A 5000-nucleotide genomic window follows, 5' to 3' on the forward strand; every position below is an offset into this window, starting at 1 on the left:
AACCAATATCACCCAAGGCAACGGGTGAAAATGGAAGAGATGCATGCTTGACCGTTCGATACGCAAGGCATGGAGCCAGCCAGCAAGTGCATCTCGATTACAACTCACACACCCTCACGTTCGCAAGACACCACACCACAAGACGGTCCACCCCCCACCTACCATGGGCAAGCAAGCAAATGGAAACATCAAGTGACGCAGGGTCAAGCATCGCTAGGCATGAAAATAACTTTCCACAATATCCGAGGGACTAGCTGCCGAGCTAACCAACGATCAGTGACGACCGTGTGTTGGTATTAATAAAGCTCAACAACTATGAAGAGGCTAGTTGTGCCATGATAAACATGCTAACGCACGCACCACGTGAGGGGGGAGGCCTCATCAAGCTCCCTTTAAAACCTGCCAGTGTGGAGCTGGCCGGCTCAAGGAGCACTCCCCCCCTATAAGAGGTTAATATGCAAAAGGCAAAATTGTACAAGTAGATACACTTTTTTTGAGCAGACATAAGTCCATATCTCGGGCTATACTTCGAATTTTGATGCGATTTTTTGCAGTAATTCGTAGAATAATGGTATCTCCTTGCTCACCAAATTTCATAATTTTTCTCGAAGGGGAACTATTTTTTTTATTTTTTTTACTTACCGGGTATGTGTAAAATCGGGAAAAATAGAAAAGCACATGTAGACTTCGAATTTCGACCTCATTTTTTCCAGTCCACCACTAAACAATATCAGGAACCTCCCCACAAAATTTCATTCAGTTTGGCCAAGGTCTTAAATTTGACAAATTTTGGCACCAACCTATCTAGTCGCGGTGCACCGACCAACTTGGCCAAGTGCAAAATGCATCCAATTCAAAACTTTTGTGCACCAACACTTTTACAGTACTCATTTGGGGGCATTTGGAGGCCTTTCCAACCCTCACATCTCAAAAACCACGAATTTCATTTTTTCACAAATCTCCCCACCAAGCCATCTAGCTATGCCGTGGTGCACCGCCAACCTTGGCCATGTGCAAAACCCTCCGAACTCAAAACTTTCGTGCACCAAGAATTTCATGGTATTCATTTGGGGGCATTTGGAGGCCATTCCAACCCTCACATCTCAAAAACCACGAATTTCATTTTTTCACAAAACTCCCCACCAAGCCATTTAGCTATGCCGCGGTGCACCGCCAACCTTGGCCATGTGCAAAACCCTCCGAACTCAAAACTTTCGTGCACCAAGAATTTCATGGTATTCATTTGGGGGCATTTGGAGGCCATTCCAACCCTCACATCTCAAAAACCACGAATTTCATTTTTTCACAAAACTCCCCACCAAGCCATTTAGCTATGCCGCGGTGCACCGCCAACCTTGGCCATGTGCAAAACCCTCCGAACTCAAAACTTTCGTGCACCAAGAATTTCATGGTATTCATTTGGGGACATTTGGAGGCCATTCCAACCCTCACATCTCAAAAACCACGAATTTCATTTTTTCACAAAACTCCACACAAGCCATCTAGCTATGCCGCGGTGCACCGACCAACTTGGCCATGTGCAAAACCCTCCGAACTCAAAACTTTCGTGCACCAAGAATTTCATGGTATTCATTTGGGGACATTTGGAGGCCATTCCAACCCTCACATCTCAAAAACCACGAATTTCATTTTTTCACAAAACTCCACACAAGCCATCTAGCTATGCCGCGGTGCACCGACCAACTTGGCCATGTGCAAAACCCTCCGAACTCAAAACTTTCGTGCACCAAGAATTTCATGGTATTCATTTGGGGACATTTGGAGGCCATTCCAACCCTCACACCTCAAAAACCACGAATTTCATTTTTTCACAAAACTCCACACAAGCCATCTAGCTATGCCGCGGTGCACCGACCAACTTGGCCATGTGCAAAACCCTTCGAACTCAAAACTTTCGTGCACCAAGAATTTCATGGTATTCATTTGGGGACATTTGGAGGCCATTCCAACCCTCACACCTCAAAAACCACGAATTTCATTTTTTCACAAAACTCCCACCAAGCCTTCTAGCTATGCCGCGGTGCACCGACCAACTTGGCCATGTGCAAAACCCTCCGAACTCAAAACTTTCGTGCACCAAGAATTTCATGGTATTCATTTGGGGGCATTTGGAGGCCATTCCAACCCTCACACCTCAAAAACCACGAATTTCATTTTTTCACAAAACTCCACACAAGCCATCTAGCTATGCCGCGGTGCACCGACCAACTTGGCCATGTGCAAAACCCTCCGAACTCAAAACTTTCGTGCACCAAGAATTTCATGATATTCATTTGGGGGCATTTGGAGGCCATTCCAACCCTCACATCTCAAAAACCACGAATTTCATTTTTTCACAAAACTCCACACAAGCCATCTAGCTATGCCGCGGTGCACCGACCAACTTGGCCATGTGCAAAACCCTCCGAACTCAAAACTTTCGTGCACCAAGAATTTCATGGTATTCATTTGGGGACATTTGGAGGCCATTCCAACCCTCACACCTCAAAAACCACGAATTTCATTTTTTCACAAAACTCCCACCAAGCCTTCTAGCTATGCCGCGGTGCACCGACCAACTTGGCCATGTGCAAAACCCTCCGAACTCAAAACTTTCGTGCACCAAGAATTTCATGGTATTCATTTGGGGACATTTGGAGGCCATTCCAACCCTCACATCTCAAAAACCACGAATTTCATTTTTTCACAAAACTCCACACAAGCCATCTAGCTATGCCGCGGTGCACCGACCAACTTGGCCAAGTGCAAAATGCATCCAATTCAAAACTTTTGTGCACCAACACTTTTACAGTACTCATTTGGGGGCATTTGGAGGCCTTTCCAACCCTCACATCTCAAAAACCACGAATTTCATTTTTTCACAAATCTCCCCACCAAGCCATCTAGCTATGCCGTGGTGCACCGCCAACCTTGGCCATGTGCAAAACCCTCCGAACTCAAAACTTTCGTGCACCAAGAATTTCATGGTATTCATTTGGGGGCATTTGGAGGCCATTCCAACCCTCACATCTCAAAAACCACGAATTTCATTTTTTCACAAAACTCCCCACCAAGCCATTTAGCTATGCCGCGGTGCACCGCCAACCTTGGCCATGTGCAAAACCCTCCGAACTCAAAACTTTCGTGCACCAAGAATTTCATGGTATTCATTTGGGGACATTTGGAGGCCATTCCAACCCTCACATCTCAAAAACCACGAATTTCATTTTTTCACAAAACTCCACACAAGCCATCTAGCTATGCCGCGGTGCACCGACCAACTTGGCCATGTGCAAAACCCTCCGAACTCAAAACTTTCGTGCACCAAGAATTTCATGGTATTCATTTGGGGACATTTGGAGGCCATTCCAACCCTCACATCTCAAAAACCACGAATTTCATTTTTTCACAAAACTCCACACAAGCCATCTAGCTATGCCGCGGTGCACCGACCAACTTGGCCATGTGCAAAACCCTCCGAACTCAAAACTTTCGTGCACCAAGAATTTCATGGTATTCATTTGGGGACATTTGGAGGCCATTCCAACCCTCACATCTCAAAAACCACGAATTTCATTTTTTCACAAAACTCCACACAAGCCATCTAGCTATGCCGCGGTGCACCGACCAACTTGGCCATGTGCAAAACCCTCCGAACTCAAAACTTTCGTGCACCAAGAATTTCATGGTATTCATTTGGGGACATTTGGAGGCCATTCCAACCCTCACACCTCAAAAACCACGAATTTCATTTTTTCACAAAACTCCACACAAGCCATCTAGCTATGCCGCGGTGCACCGACCAACTTGGCCATGTGCAAAACCCTCCGAACTCAAAACTTTCGTGCACCAAGAATTTCATGGTATTCATTTGGGGACATTTGGAGGCCATTCCAACCCTCACACCTCAAAAACCACGAATTTCATTTTTTCACAAAACTCCCACCAAGCCTTCTAGCTATGCCGCGGTGCACCGACCAACTTGGCCATGTGCAAAACCCTCCGAACTCAAAACTTTCGTGCACCAAGAATTTCATGGTATTCATTTGGGGGCATTTGGAGGCCATTCCAACCCTCACACCTCAAAAACCACGAATTTCATTTTTTCACAAAACTCCACACAAGCCATCTAGCTATGCCGCGGTGCACCGACCAACTTGGCCATGTGCAAAACCCTCCGAACTCAAAACTTTCGTGCACCAAGAATTTCATGATATTCATTTGGGGGCATTTGGAGGCCATTCCAACCCTCACATCTCAAAAACCACGAATTTCATTTTTTCACAAAACTCCACACAAGCCATCTAGCTATGCCGCGGTGCACCGACCAACTTGGCCATGTGCAAAACCCTCCGAACTCAAAACTTTCGTGCACCAAGAATTTCATGGTATTCATTTGGGGACATTTGGAGGCCATTCCAACCCTCACATCTCAAAAACCACGAATTTCATTTTTTCACAAAACTCCACACAAGCCATCTAGCTATGCCGCGGTGCACCGACCAACTTGGCCATGTGCAAAACCCTCCGAACTCAAAACTTTCGTGCACCAAGAATTTCATGGTATTCATTTGGGGACATTTGGAGGCCATTCCAACCCTCACACCTCAAAAACCACGAATTTCATTTTTTCACAAAACTCCACACAAGCCATCTAGCTATGCCGCGGTGCACCGACCAACTTGGCCATGTGCAAAACCCTCCGAACTCAAAACTTTCGTGCACCAAGAATTTCATGGTATTCATTTGGGGACATTTGGAGGCCATTCCAACCCTCACACCTCAAAAACCACGAATTTCATTTTTTCACAAAACTCCCACCAAGCCTTCTAGCTATGCCGCGGTGCACCGACCAACTTGGCCATGTGCAAAACCCTCCGAACTCAAAACTTTCGTGCACCAAGAATTTCATGGTATTCATTTGGGGACATTTGGAGGCCATTCCAACCCTCACATCTCAAAAACCACGAATTTCATTTTTTCACAAAACTCCACACAAG

This window comes from Vigna unguiculata, unplaced genomic scaffold (assembly GCF_037176805.1).
Source record: "Vigna unguiculata cultivar grain cowpea cultivar isolate G323 ecotype 2 unplaced genomic scaffold, ASM3717680v1 ptg000118l, whole genome shotgun sequence".
In the NCBI taxonomy this organism is placed as follows: domain Eukaryota; kingdom Viridiplantae; phylum Streptophyta; class Magnoliopsida; order Fabales; family Fabaceae; genus Vigna; species Vigna unguiculata.